This window comes from Mandrillus leucophaeus, unplaced genomic scaffold (assembly GCF_000951045.1).
Source record: "Mandrillus leucophaeus isolate KB7577 unplaced genomic scaffold, Mleu.le_1.0 Scaffold547, whole genome shotgun sequence".
NCBI classification, from domain to species: Eukaryota; Metazoa; Chordata; class Mammalia; order Primates; family Cercopithecidae; genus Mandrillus; species Mandrillus leucophaeus.
Genome location: NW_012105886.1, coordinates 2183085 through 2199238, shown reverse-complemented (window position 1 = coordinate 2199238; position 16154 = coordinate 2183085). Strand labels below are relative to the sequence as shown.

Genomic DNA, 16154 nt, shown 5'->3' with positions numbered 1-16154 from the left:
AGTTGTTTGAAGATGAAATGAGAAACTACCTGAAAAGGACTTATAAAGCTTGTACAGTCAGCTTTCAATATATCTAAACTATAATGATGACCAATTATCACCACTTATAATGGTAGCCTCAACAGCAGCAGCCACAGTGGTAATATGTATATTCCTATTTCTAACATCGTATTATTTTCTTTGGGATCCATATGTACACATGCAGGATAGAATTGCTTCAATGTCTGTTCAGATCAAAAGTTCTCGGTGAATTTTTCACCTTGGTTTATTTCACAGCAAAACAATTCATATGACTGAACCCTTCAAACCTTTATCTTTGTTGAAAGAACACACTATTCATTTGGATCATTGGTTCGATTCTAAGAAGAGTTTACTCACTGCATGTGCGCAGAAAATCCAATTCTGATATTCCAAGTGCTAATTAATTGGTAGAAATTTTTACTCTTTCTTTCTGCATTCAATCTAAGTTTGTAGCGCATTGTATTAGAACAAGCTTTTAAAACCTTTGAAGCCTGGTGGGCAGCATGGTGCCATGTTTAAAGACTATGTCAGGGTTATGGAGTAAGACAGACTAGGGAGTTTTGCCACTTTTGGGCTGATCCTTAGCAACATCCGTTCATATAACTGAGCCTCTGGTTCTTCATCTATAAAGCAGAGAGAATAATACTTACTTCCTAATATCATTTTATGTGTCAAAATTAATACAATGCAAGTAAAACTCTTAGCACAATGCCTAAGACATGACATGTTCTTAAGTGGTGACTACTACTTAAATTTTTATGTTCTATGTTTTTATATGTCATAAACTGTGGTATTTATTTCAGGGTAGTGAATAAACATTCAGATTATATCCATTCATTCATAGTGTCAGTCCACTAATATTGATTGATTGATAACTTATCTGTAGCAGATACTGTGCTAGACCTGGAGGAAAATGGTGAGCAGTAGAAACATTCTTAGAAAAGAAATAGAAGAGCTCTGAGGGAGTGTGGCAAGAGAGAAAAAGTAAACGAGTAATTTCAGTAAATTAATTATAACATCATTGCTTATTAATTCCCATTGGGCTAGGTAGCTGCCTTGGCTTGTCTCACTGCAGCTAACAGCTCAGAAGATCAGGCTCTGGCATCTGTGGATTTCATGTACACATACTTTGCTTCCAAGTTATGCAGACCTTTGCCCTTTGTTTACACAGCTCCTTCATCCAAACATCTCAAGCACTTAAAATTGGCCCAGAAACCTAGTGTGTAACTTCCTAACTTAGAAGGGAAACTAAAAATGTACTCTACCTGTTAGAGTGTTGACACAGTGGCAGGTAAAGAAGCTCGAGAAAACTACCCTGTGTTTTCAAAGGTACCCTGTGATGTCCTGTCCTCTATTTTCCCTTGCCTGGGTATAGTTTCTTCTTAATTGGTTTTGCATCTGATAAGATGAACGTTGAACATTTGCAGTATGTTTGTCGTCTGTTGCCAATTACAAGCTACTGATCTTCAGCAGGGCCTGCCATCTTTGCATTCAGCACAGCCTTCCCCCATTCTATTTGGATCTACTGGCTTAGTACCAGACATGGAAGCGTAAAGAGTAAAGGAGAATAAATAATCCTGTTTAGTTTTCTTGGAGCAAAAATGTTTCGGAGGAATGAGCACCCCAGAGGTCCCCTATTTCCTTTACCTTTGTGAAAGGAACACCTTATGCTTTAAATAATGATTCATGTGGTATGCACCATATCCAAAGAGTAAACGCAGAGATGAAAGCTTCTATTTATTCTGTACAGTGAAAATAGAAATCTGGAAACAGCATCTGCTTCTCATTTAAATGTATTTTTTTCTAATTATTTAGATGTATAGAGGCATCAAGCCAGGTTTCAATCAACAAGAAAGGTCTTGTGCTATCTAAACAAAATCTTATGCCTGAAGTCACTGGTCATAACACTTAAAATGGCTTAAAGGCCTCAACAGGGCTTTTTATGCAAAGTAGTTGTATAGCATGGGTCATGAACAAATATGTTATTTTTGCTGAAAATTAAATCTGAATGTATGGAGAAATATTGCTAGAAATACATTTCCTGATCCCTAAAAATAGCAAGTAATTAACCTTGGCTCAGAGTCACCTTACCTTTTGAAGAATAAATCCTGGAATCATGACTTTTGTGTCTTGTTTTTAGTGGAGAAGAAAAAACCGCTAGAGCTATGGATGATTTGATTATATGGATTAGTTATTAGGAACATTTAAAAGAATGCAGTTTTTCAAATATTAAAACATATATAATTATGGCTTCCCCAATTCCACGACTCATAAAAGAGGAGACTCAAATAAAGAAACTCTGGTTTTCAGAAACTCTGACGCTATTCACAATTACCCATAGGTGAATAAATATACCATAAAATTTAGGAGAAAAGGAAATCAGACATTTTGAGGAAAAGGATCCTGAGAACCAACAAGCCTTTTCAACATCTGGATGTGGGAGCCAGCCAGTGTGGTAGATCTGCAACTTCCAGAGAGGTCTGCTCTGCACAGATGATCCCACAGTCACGATGAAGATAGAAGCAAAGGAGTGTCTGAATGAGGACAAGAGATGGCTGGCCCAAATTGGTTCAGAAATGCTGTTTGCAAGGCAATGTTAGAAAATGCAGCTACCCTTTCATTTTGGGTTAACCCTTTCTGTTTACCCCTTCCCTCCATGAATACAAGACTTTTAATATCTTTTTACTTTTTTTTTCTATTCTTAGGTACACTTAGAACTGTTTCGATGAACAGTTCTAAGCTCAGATTAACTTAAGAGAAGTTGATCTCCTGTCTCCTAATTATTCTCCATGCCAAATTCTGCCTGATTAGAACTAGAGGCTGAAAGGTTGTTGATTTGGGGGAAAAATTGTATTTTCTGTTATTTTTCAGATAATTTTTAGTCTGCTCTGTAGATGTAAATTGAAAAGGGTTTTTTTTTTTTTTTTTTTTTCTTTTTAAAACTTTCTCTCTCTTTCTCTATCTCCAGCTTGCCTACTGTACCTATTTTAGTCTCATTTTACTAGCTCTCCAACCTACTGCACTCATGACCTTCTCTGATATATGATAATTGAATTTAGGACAAGAGTTTACATTTTTATATATTTTTTTATGATTTATAACCTGCCTAATTTCAAAAAGGATTTGAGGCAGCAAGAGTAAATGGCACTGGGAGTTACATGGATATTTTTACTCTGCATTTGGCCCATTTTCTTTTAGGCTGCATACATTTCCATAACTCTGAACAAGGATCATGTTTGGATGACCTTTTGTCCAGGGTAGAATTCACAGAATTGCAGAAGGTAGAAAATGAATACCTCAGTATTTACAAAATCACCAGAGGCACATCTGAATGAATTAAATCTTTCTACTATTCCAGTTTTGGTAATGGTACTAATTATATTGTTTTGTACGTAAGAAATGTTTCCTCTTCTGGAGGAGGAGGAGGTGGCGAAGATTTAAAGTACCTCTTGGATTGCTGTGTGACTTTGGGAAAATCACTGATTACTCTGAGCTCTCCATTCCACGTCTGTTAAATGGGGGTAATAAGCCAACAGCATGTTTATTATGAGGTCATTTTGAGGATCGAATGAGATAATGTACCTGTTAAAGCTTAGAAAACAATAAGTCACTATGTATTATGCAGTCAGTGTGAGCAAATGCTTTATTTATTTCAATCTCAGCCTCATACAGTGAGAGAGACCAGGCCCTAGCTCTCCGGGATGCTCTAGGAAAAGTGCTTCGTTGTGTTTGGGCTTTATTTATTGAATGCATTTGAATGAGTGATCATTCTAAGAGCAGAAAGTCATTCAATTTGATTTCGCAATAGGGTGATGGGTGAGGCTGGAAACTACATTCTCAAATGCATTATCCAGAACACAGGAAACAAAACCACTTTTTAAAAGTGACTCATCTTTAATATCTCATAGCAGCTTTGAAATACTTCATTCATTCATTTTTATGGCAAACTCTTAATTGAGAATGTCATTAACCACTTTGCAGAGAGAGAGGCAATCATGACCTGAAAAATTAAGTGGAGTAATTTACAAATAGGCTTTTGTTTGGCTAGGTTTTAGCTTATTCAGGACTTGCCTTTAGATTATTTTAGCAACACATGCTCCCCTTTCCCCACCCCATTGGCAGTATATATTTTGGGCGCCTGATACATACTGAAAATGAAAAATTAGTTTTTCGTATGTTGCTTTCTCCTGGTCCACATTGGAGAGTCCTTCTGACCCTTTTATTCTCAAAATCAAACACTATCATTTTCCTTCTTCAGAACATTTTATCTTCTCACCTTACCGTCTGTCCAAATTTCTTCCCACATGGGCCAGATGAGTATGTTATGAATGAATGAACACTGGGCCCACTTCCAGCTTTTCTCCGTAAAACCAACTTTGACTGAAGTCCACAGTGAGTTTCCTCTCTTAATTTCTTTACAATTCATAGTCTCAATAATTTAGCACTTTAAAAAATATATTCCCTTTCCCTTCTTTTGAAAATATTTAGTCCCTTCTCCTCCCTGCCCTGACTGTATTAGAAGCTATCTGCAGAGGGCTGACTTCTAAGTCAGATAAACTAGAATGAAAGTACTGCCATTTACTAGTTGTGGCATCTGAGGCACCTGGGGATGATGATAATAATAATTACTTTATAGGGTTGTTGAAGGGGGTAAAAGAGGAAGGTTATATGAAGCATAAAACTATTATATGAGCTCATTAAATTCTTGTTCTGAGATTAATTTGCTGTTTCTTTTCTAGGCAAAGCTTTATTTTTAGGGAGTGGAGGGAGAGGAAGACCTCTCCTTTTTTAAAACCAAGGACACATGTCCCCAGTTTTTGTCCCCCAAACTTATGTCCCCTTAAACTATTGAAGATTTTGTGAATTTTCATTTAATTTCATTCTTGAAGTTTAGTCAATTGTTTATTGCTTTCAGATCATTTTTCTTAACAGACATTAATTGAACTATTATGTGTCAAGTATTGTACTTGACACAGTAAAGAAAATTTCTATTAACTTCTAAAATCCCTGTCTGCAGATCTGTGAAATAATTTTTTTATGCCATGGCTTCATACAGTATTCTTCCTTTCCCCATTCCTCATATGCCATCTTAAAAATTAAACTTGGGGAAGGGAAGAAAATATCTATGGAGAGAATCCAGTGGATTACAGCATTCAAACTTATTTCAACAGCCTGAACACCTAGGATACTGTTTGTGCACGGTATGAGCCATACCCAACTCATGTCATCCTATAGCTATTATGCTTACATTAACATGTCGTTGTATACAAGTAACTATGCCTTACATCACATCATTTGAGCCCCTTTGTCTTTATTTTATTATTAATAGATGTAGATCCACGACTTTAACTCATAGTCACCATAGTTTACCCCATTTTAAGTTTGCACATACAATCCATTTAGTCATAAAACACGTTGATCTAAAATCTATATTTAGGTAGTCTAACAGTATTAACAGTCTACCACCAAAAATTCCTGACAAATTTGTTTTTGTAAAGGTCAGAGCATTCATAGTTTCTAGCTAGGATAAAGCAGCTTACTTAGATTTACAAGACAAAAACAAAGCTAAAACGAGTTTGCCTTGATCATACCAAAAACTCAGTAATTGTTTGTCTCTTCCCACTTGTAGTAACAGATAGCAAACGGATTATTATTGACATTGGTAGTTTCATGAAATTTTCAAATTGGGAGATACCAGCTAGTCACTTGTTCCCCAAATTGTGGTTTATGAGCCTGCAGCATTGGCATAACGTAGGAGCTTGTTTGGAATGAAGAATCTCAGGCCCGCCCTAGACCAGTTGAATCAAAATCTGTATCTTCACAAAATACCCAGGTGATTTTTACACTCCTTAAATATTTTGAAGCGCCATTCCAATCCACCTTCACCTCTGTCCTCCTTTAAGATATGAGAAAGTTCAAACTCAGAGTTAGTGTAGAGCTAAGATTAGAACCTCAGCCCCCTGACTCCAAGGTTACTGCTCTCTTCTGCGCTCAGAGCAACCTCAATAGCTTCTGAGTACAGCGTGGAAGTGAGTGGCTCTTGCCCACCACTTGACGTTTGGTGGTCTAGTAAAGTAGACTGCAAGATTAGAGAATCACCTTCTCTTTAACCCCCATTCCTTTTCTGTGAGAAGCTATTTGGCTTATCACCCCCTATTGCCTAAAGCCTCCCAAAGAAGAGTGAAGCCTTAATGAGGCTAGAACCCTCTTATTGTCTTGAATTTTAGATGTTTGTCAGCATCTATGATAGGAATTTTACCATCTGACATTGTTTCCCTAACTCGCAGCTCATGGTTGTGTAGTGCATCTCCATTCATACGAGGAGGAGAGAAAAAGCTGAGCCAAACCCTGTTAACAAAACAGTCCCCTGAAGGGCTATAATATTGCTCAGTGGTAATATCATCCCTATGCATTCTATCTTGTACATGAAATCTGGACTAATTATCATTTTCTCATACAGTACATTTTAGACCATTGTGTTTTTGTGTCCCTGCCTAGTTCATTAAGCAGGGTTTTACAGCTCCTCCAGTAACAGGATTGCTATTGACACTTTCATTAGACCCATAATTCAAATGCTTGTCTGCCTTCCAAATGGAAGCCTCTGAGTCCAGAACCACAATCTGGCCACCGACCATATGTTGGCTTTTAGAACTGTCATAAACTCATCATCACATTCAAGTTCTTGAAGGGTCAAAATCTGCTTTCTTGGTGAACTGTCTTTATCCAACAAACAGTCAACGTGTTCTCCAAGAATAGTCAGCCAATTTTTCTCTGTCTCTCTCTGAAAACTCTTCCAGACAGTTCTTGGTGTGGTATGACTCTAGTACAAATAATCAGTGTCCACATTTAAATATTAATTCCCTTATTTATTCATTCATTCAATTATTTTTATAATTTAAGACCAATATGCCAAGTATTATGGCAGTTGCTGTAGTGATTTAAAGATGAATAAGATGGTGTCTGCCTTGGAGTTTCTTATAGTCAGAAGATATGTATGTAAATCACTATGTGAAAAATTTTACCACTAAGTTGCCAGCAGTTGGAATGGCGATGATTGTAGATTTCTTTGCTCTTGAACTAATGGCTATTATAAACACTGTTTCTTTACCAGTGGTTCAAATGGAAGTAGACTGGGCTAGACTAAGTAGAACCGTGTGTGTGTATGAAATATATCACAGAATATAACCTTAGGAGCAAATGAAGCCAATTCCCCAATAATACATCTGATGGGCTTTAGAGAGAAGGTGGGATCGCATCAGAGACAGCAGTTGCTTTGGTGATCATGAAAAATAGTTTTTCATTATCAGTAGGATTTTGATTTCCTCTCTAAAAAGGTTCAAGAAGAAGTTCAATGAAAACATTTGATTTAGTTTACAATAAACTTTTTAGAGGTGCCTCCTAGACATCAAAAATTTTTGCTTTTGGCTGGGCGCAGTGGCTCATGCCTGTAATCCCAGCACTTTGGGAAGATGAGGTGTGTGGATCAATTGAGGTTAGGAGTTTGAGACCTGCCTGGCCAACATGGCAAAATCCCATCTCTACTAAAAATACAAAAACTAGTAGGGGGTGGTGGCACATGTCTGTAATCCCAGCTACGGGGGAGGCTGAGGCAGGAGAACTGCTTGAACCCAGGAGGCAGAGGTTGTAGTGAGCCAAGATTGTGGCACTGCACTCCAGCCTGGGCAATAGAGCAAGACTCTGTCTCAAAATAAATAAATAAGTAAATAATTCTACTTTTAATTTTTGCAGAAGTAAATATCTTGAGCACGAAGTCTGAGCAGATTACGTAACATCAGTGTGCAAGAGAAGATTTTATCCTTTACAGAACACTTTTAGCAATTTAATTAACAGAAAATTGTACATCATATTTTTTAATGTACATTTGGATATGTTTGGTTTAAATGACTACTGACTGATTGGGTACTGTGCTTTTGCTTTCTGTCCAATTAGATTAGAGAGAAAAAAAATTGTTTTGGGGTTCTTTCATGTTCCTTACATCTATGCCTAAAAAAAAAAAAAAGAAAGAAAGAAAGAAAAGAAAAAAAGAAAGGAAAAAATGGAAAAGACAAAAGTATAGGCTGGTGCCATTTATTCAAGTCTTTTCATAGGTGTTGACTTTACCTGAGCATACACATTGGATTACCTACCTCATTAGCTTTCTTCTAACGAAACCCAGAGCCACTTTCCTGAAATGGAAAGGTCCTTTTCTAGAGTGGACTCAGACTGTTAAGCAGAGGAAGTGTGTGAGGCTGGACTCCACCACTGATTGGAGTGATGTGGCTTCATTTTGCAGTAATATTGCTCTGCTATTGAAAAATGACGTCAGTATTCTTCCAAGTGCATTTCATTCTACCACGTGTGCCTTCATAAACATGTCCAATCGCGTGATGGAGGTCAACAACAGTGTAGGGTTTAGAAATTGTTGCTTAGAAATCACACTCACTTAAATACCTGAATCTGTCCATCAGCCGTGCCATAGCTTATTCCAAGCCTGTGCAGAAGAGTGATTTGCAGTCTCCTTGCTTTTCATTTCAAGTAGCATCACTCACTTTAAGCCAGATATTCAGGCCTCTTCAGAAACCTCCAGGGTGAAGGACAAGTAAGAAGAAGCTGATCAAATCTTTCACAACTGTGGCCAGCTACATCTACTCCTGCATTAAACTCAGTACATCTTTCTTTGGTGTTTTATTTCAAAATCACATATTCTTCCTTTTACGTGACAAATAATAGAGATTTTGCCACACAGTTTCAGGATCCAGATGGCTCTTTTGTGGTTCTATACATTTAATTGATCACTATCCAGGTTGAAGTCTGAGCCAGAATGTCTGGGATGGAAGAAGAGGACATAATGTTTATTTTTGCCAGTGCTTCTTTGAGTTATCTTCTCTCATCGTCTATAAACTCAGGTTGCATAACTACATTCTGTTGTTTTTTTTTTTTTTTTTTTTCACTTACAGGGACTTACCAATTTGGGCTTCGTCCAGGAGCTGAAAACTGATTACAAATATGAAACAGATTTCACTACAGGACTTGAACTCTACATTAAAAAACAATGAGCTTCCCAAAATAATTGAAAAAGATCTTCACCCAAGAGTAGCTGCAATGTGAATGGCAGGATATGAAGCAAGTAAAAGGTAAATTTTGTATGAAAATATCTTTTCTTTATGGCCAGATATATAGAAAATGTTCATATGGCCTTAAAGTAGCATTCTTTCTCAGGTAAAGGTCAGAGGATGGAGGATATTTTATATAATCAGCAAAAAAAGCTGAATGATCCAGGCTATCCTGGGCCTATCTGTCTAGCTATCAATTATAGAAATATTGCAGAATGCTAGATTATTTCTACAAACGCTATTTTGGAGGACTGGGCTTGCTTAGTAAAAGAAACATCCTCCACAAAAAGCATCCATGGGAACATTTGATAATTTATTGTGCTTCAGAAATTCTGGTGCACCATCTTGAAAACCTACCTCCTGATTACAAAGGATCAAATAAGGAGCAAAAGGCAATAAAGCTTTTAAATCCTTTTTATCTTGATGTTTGAAGACAAAATATAAAGAAAGTGGATTGGGCTTCCCAGAATATAAAAAGATCATCTGGATTAGGTACTTGCCATCTTAGCCTTTTTCAGTATGAAAAGACGGAAAAATGAATATGTGCATGTGTGTGTGTTTATACATACACATACACACATACAATGTGTGTGCATATATATATATTTACACATGCAGTTAATACCTCAGTCTCAGTTGTTTCTCTCCTCTGGCCTATTAAATCATTTCTGGCTTTATCTTTTCTGTCCTGCCTGGAAGGGCCTATGAGTTGCCAGATTCATTCTGGGACTTGTATGAAACAGAATCTGAAGAACTGGGAAAGAATAGAAGGAACAAAAGCCATGGTGACCTACTCTCATGAGGAAAGCAGTGAATTTGGAATGTAGCAATGAAAGGCGTTCAATCCTCCAGAATAAAAAGGCAGAATGGGGGTAGGGTGACTGATACCTGAGGTGTAAGTGTGGAGAGACTCCAGTGAGTGAGGATGTGGTATGAGAATTCTAGGAGATGGTGGGAATGATTTGGGGAGAGATGATGGAGTTTGAACAGTGAGCATGTGAGCTCACAGAGTGAGCTATTCAGAAAAGCAGAGTATTAGAAAATGAGAGATGATGGGAGGTATTAATAGTAATTGCCATGGACTGTATTTTTGGCTTTCCTTTATTTCTTCAATGAATGAGTAAAGGATAGAATCCCCCAATTTTCAATGAAATGTCACTTCAGGTCTGAACACATGGGTGCAGCCTTTGATAAGGTTTCACCCACAAAGCAACCATCTCACTGGGTACTCTGGCAATGGGATTCTTTTTAAAAGAAATCATAGTGTCTTCTCAATGCCCAAGCTTCTGCTTGACCACTGGTTTTCCAGTTCTTTTCATATGGCCTAGTTTTATAAAGTACAGAGCTAAGAAGGAGCTGCCCTCAGCTTTAGCCTTGGAGGAATCACTAACTAGTTGCAGGACCCCAAGTCATTCATCTAAATTAATGATGCGCACTAATTAGGGATATGGGACTAGGGAGTCACAGGTTTTGCACAGGCTATTTAACCTTCTTCAGGCATTGTTTCCTGTATCTATACAGTTGGGACATTAGAAGAATCTCCCTTGTGGGTTTTTTTTTTTTTTTTCAATGAAGTGTTGTATGCAACGCTTCACGGTACTAAGCTCAACAAATATTAGCTACCATGGTTACAGCTGCTAGTATTATTATTGGTGGTGGCAGCAATGTTAATCACTGGCCCTCAGTTTCCTCATCTTTAAAATGAAAGGATAAGATAAAACTTCCTCTCTGCTCCCTTCCAGCTCTAAAAATACTTTCCATAATTCCTGAGTTGAAGAACACCTCCCACAAGAAACAGGCAACGGGCCACGAGACAACTCGTTTTCACCCTAAGTCTCTTACAAATATTCAGGTTATTTTAAAACGCCACTCCCTGGAGAGGGCCCAAGATTTCATTTAACATGAGCTTTGCCAATTTCAGTATCTTGCTCAGTACTACTTGCATACTTGTATTACTGAATAAGAAAAAGGGTTGGGTTTTTTTCTCTTTCCATCTATCACTGAACCTACTTGAACTACTTATAATTTATTCTGTAGATATGGCGACACTAGTCAGTAGTTCTGCCATTTACAAAAAAAAGGTAGATATTCTCAAAAGTATATTTTCCTTTTCCTTTTTTTCCTCCACCCTCTTTTTCCTCTTTTTTTTTTTAAAAAAAGACGATATTAAAACCCCAGTTCTTCTGTGAGAGGAAACAGACCATCTCTTTGAAAGACTTTTAGGCTATTTCTGCTCTTTCCTTGATTTGCTTGGTAGCATCTCGGCCACAGGAATACAATACTGATAGAGTTGTTGATTGGTCCTAGAATATATCACAGTCCCTAAACACATGAAATTAAAAAAAGAAAAAAGAAATCAACATGGTTCTGAAAGGAAGGTAGTTAAAATTCAGAAAGAGAGATTCTTTAATTAACTTAATAAAATTACTAATGGAAGCATTTTAACTGCTAAATTTAATTTACTTGTCAAGATATCAGGCTACAAAGAGGAGGGAAGAGTAGGAACTCTGCTTCCCATTATGATGTTCTCTATTATAGAATAAATTTGCTTAAAATGAAATATATCACCAAAAGCCATCAATGACATCTTAATTTGGAACAGCCAGTTGAAAAGTAATTAGACTATGAAGCAATCAGTTCTAGTAAATCAGTGTTTCCCTTTACATAAACATACATTTTTTTTTCCTATTTATATACAGGAAAGACTAGACTTTCAGGTAGTAGGCAGGCAAAGAAGCTGATTCTTTTGGCTGTCGGTGTTTCTACTTTACATTACCAAGCTGTCAAAACAAAATGTTTTATGATAGGATTAAAAAATGTATAAGCATCTGATTTGATTTAGTGTTTATATTTATATGTTGAACTGAGGAGAGTTTGCTTATCATAGGGGTTTAAAAGATTTACATTTGTCTGCTTCTTACTTCCAAAATGCTTTCCAGATCCATAGGCAGCCCTGACACCTTACTTCAATGAATGAAGCCCAGTCAAAAATCAAACAAGAGCTCTGCTTCTCCCTGCAGGGCCTCTCCTAACTTACATAAATAAACGGAGAGAATGTGGTTGCTAATGAGACATGGTTTGAGACTGAGGTGGGAGTGGTTAAAATTATCCTTTTGTTTAGCAACCGAAAATTCACCATTAGGAATTTCTCGCATTGTAACTGACCTTCCTAAAAGTGTGTTTATTTGCTTATTGTTATGAAAAGCTAATAAGAGACAAGGGTAAAACAGAAATAATGCATATTTAATTTGATTATAAAAAGTTAGCACAATTTGGCAAAGAGATATCAAAAATTCAAGTATCAAACTACTTTATAGTAGGAAACACTTTCTGTATATATCTTTTCCGATCACCTTCATACCCCATGAAGAAGAGTTTTCAACTTCAATTTACAGACACGGAAATGGAGGCCCAGAGAGGTTAAGTGTTTTGTGGAGGCAGTAGAGGTAGTTAATGGAAGAACTGGGGCTAGAATTAGGGCTTCTGGGCCCCTGATACTCTTTCCACAACATCTGCTTCTGATGATGGAATCCCATCTGTTATATGCTGAGGGGAAGAGGTGTGAGAAAAATAACTAGAGGAGCTATCAATAACTCAGCAAAATATTTATGAAGGACATCGTTCAGATATTAGGGGCGTCACCATTGTCACCAGCTCCGAAAAATCAGAGAGGATGATGAATTATGCCAAAGAGAACATTAGCTCATAAGGTAGAGACTATCTTGCAAGGATATACTTTTGTTAGTATGTATTATTTCCAGTGGGAGAGAATGGTGTGAGAGAGGAAAATAAAGGCTAATTTTATAGGGTGTGAAAATAAGCTACACCTTGTGATTAAGAGAGAAATGTGGGAAGTCTCTTAAACCCAGTTCTAGGATCTGCCAGCATGAAAATCACTTAACAGTACGCAAATGACCTGGGCATAATAGAGTAAATCATGTCCATCCCGCCCACAGTGTATTTAGAAATGTGATCATTAATAATGACACTACAAAGTACTATTCCTCACTGGAAGACATGAGATTGGAAGGAAATCTAATATGGATGATACAAAGGGAGTAAGTATTTAGATTGGCAATTGTAGATAGGTGTGAAGTAAACTAAAACAATATAATTAAAGTGTAAAAGCCTCTATTGCACTGTCAAAGTGAGAGAACTGGGCAGAACACAGGGACTGCAGGGCCCTTCTCCCTCTAGGAATCTAGTGAAAAGACAGTCTGTTGTCCACCGTGGCTCCTCAAGATCCGTGTGTAACAGGACAATTGCCCTGAGAGTGGAGACTATATGGCAAGAACTATATAAAACTAGACACAACAACTTGAAGTTACTAAGGAAAAGATAAGGAGTGCAAAAGTGGTCAATAAGATATTGCTAGTAAAAGAGGTTAAATGGAGTAAGGAGGTCTTTTATAAATGTATCAGGGAAAAAAAGTGATCCTCAAGAGAAAAAGACTACTGAATAAGTAAGGGAAGGGTGTGAAATTAGTGATGGCTGAGATATTGACTTCCTGCTTTAAGTCAGTTTTTAAGAGAGAAATGAGAAGAAAATCTGGACAGCTGGAAGGCAATAATGTCTTTTAAAAATAAGTATTGACAAAGAGGAAGGGGGGAAATTTAGAAAAAAATTAAGCATTGTGGCATATACCGATTGTAAGTTTCAGATAATATGCTTCCTAGGGAATTAGATTCCCTGCCTGTGAACAGTACACAGACATGGAAGAAGGACAATACAAACTACAGAGATGTCGGAAGTTCTTCAAAACAAATGTGTTTCATATAACAGGAAAATAAGGGTTGGGGCAGATTGGGAAGGCAGACATAGGACAGGCTCTCTAAGTGTTGTGTAAATTTGTGGCATATTTAGTCATGGCTATGTGGCAATTGCAGTTTTTAGAAAAGTGGTGAAAACTTTCTTCTTGTATTCAGCAAGAGAGGAAATAAGTTGGATACCCCATGCAACTAATATGTATTTTAGATACTTTAAAAGTATGATAGAGAGTTACTGTTTTATGGGAAAAAGTAGAAGAATGATGCAGTCCTTAAATATTACATAAGCATTGAAATATTGATTTAAATAGCTACATAAAATTGGAAAATTCAGGGCGTGGTGGAAAAAAAATCACCCGAAAGAAAATTTCAGATCCTAATAAAATTTCCAGACTAAATTCTCAAAATCCAACCAGTTAATAGGAAACTACTAATTGCTTGGGAATAATCATTTAGGGAAAGTTTTGTTGACATTAGGCAATATATTTGTGTGGGATAAAGATGCAAGTATAAGTGTTAGAGTTTTACAGAGAGAATGGTTTATTGACAGTGTTTTAAGATAGTGTCTTAGAATATTTGCCCCTGAACATTTTCCGCAGCATTCCTAAGTGATAGGCTGTCTCAGTTGACAGAGTGTAGTTAGTGAAGCTCAGTGGCTTCTTGGTTTCTCTGACTTTTCATATTCTCTTTTCTTCTCACAAGGTCCTCTTCAATAATTAAAATCATCTGAGATTTGTGGTATACCACTCCTTTGACACACTGGTCCTGTGCTCTGCAAGGAACCTACAGCTCCTGCCCTGAACCAGCTTACAGTCAATCATAAGTCAAATCCGCATTTGCGGTTCCTTGCTAGTTGAGTGCCCCAGGCACAATGAGGGAAGAATATAAAAGGATGAAGTTCTAGGGAAAGATTGGTGGCAGAGGTGAGACTCAGCCTCCTCCCTGAAGAATGTGTGGAATTAAGACACACAGAACAAAGTGAGGAGAGAGCAGTTCATCAGTCCAAAAGTCTACAGGCAGAGAAGTGCATCTGCATGAGGGGATGGTGGTTTGATCTTTTCTGTTGGAGCAGACCCTTAGAAGGCAGCAGGGTGCAACTGTGATGTGGTAGGGCTGTTTGGGGAACTGAAGACCTGGACATGAATCAGGGCTCTGACTTTTGGGAAAGCCATTTTCTCTGTCTAATGTTCATAGTCTCCATTTGTAAAATGGGGTTCATTACTCTCCTCCGTGGCCTGCCCTGAGAGGCTCTGAACATGTTACAGGTGCATGGCTGAAGTGGCCATGCCATCTGCTTCCCACTTTATACCCAGCCTCTGCTTGGCTTTCACAGGGGTTCTATTCCTAAGCAGTTACTTTTGTGCCTAGTGCCATTTGATTCCCTGACACGTTGCAATTAAGCAATTATTTTTAACTAATTGTTTAATATTTCTTTCAAGGTTTCTAAAGCAGTTTAAATGTTTTGTACTAATGTTTCGTATTTTATAGCAATCAACTCAAAGAGAGATGGAAAGAGGATAACCTGCTTTCCAGTTGGATTGTGACTGTGCTGTGAAGATAGGGAAATTTAATTTATGTGGAGAAAAAGAGAAATTCCATTCTACCCATGGAATAACAGAGACGATTTCTGACTAGAATAGTAGCAGATTGTGAGTAAAAGGTGGGCACTGCTGATTCTTTTACATAAATCAGACCCCAAGTCCAATAAAAGAGTGTCAGCTCTCGTCACTAAAGAGTGGTTTGTGAGCACTATTGAAGGAGGGCAGGAGGGATGGAGAGATGAAGGAAAAGGAAGAAAAGAAGTGAAAGTAGGGAGGAAAGAAGGTGGAAAATAAAATTTTAAAAAAGCATAGGAATGCACCTGTTTTTTAACAACCTATTTTGAAGCAATGTCTATCATTTTGCATAATTGGCCACAGGAAACAGAGACCTTCATTTCATGGTTCCTTTCTCTTTTTTTCTGTTGCTCTTCTCCATAGAACTTCTATTGAAGACAACTTTATTGAAAAATATGTGAAAAGTATTGATACATTTGATACATTATTTTTTGTTTCCATTAGTAGTTTTACACATCGAACATTCTCTTTGAGGGTTTTTGTTTGTTTGTTTGTTTGTTTTTTAATTTTTTGAGACAAGGTCTTGCTCTGTTGCCCAGGCTGGGGTGCAATGGCATGATCTTAGCTCACTGCAACCTCAACCTTCTGGGCTCAAAAAATCCTCCTGCCTTAGCATCCTGAGTAACTGGGACCACAGG

At 37.4% G+C, this 16154-nt stretch overlaps 1 long non-coding RNA gene across 1 annotated transcript in view; it reads left to right on the top strand.

Annotated features, from left to right (window-relative positions):
* The window catches only part of LOC105552203, a 273860-nt gene that overhangs the window by 184283 nt on the left and 73423 nt on the right, over positions 1-16154 (top strand). The window contains exon 2 of the long non-coding RNA XR_001007962.1: positions 8979-9155. This is a non-coding gene — a long non-coding RNA (uncharacterized LOC105552203). The remainder of the gene's footprint in view (positions 1-8978; positions 9156-16154) is intronic.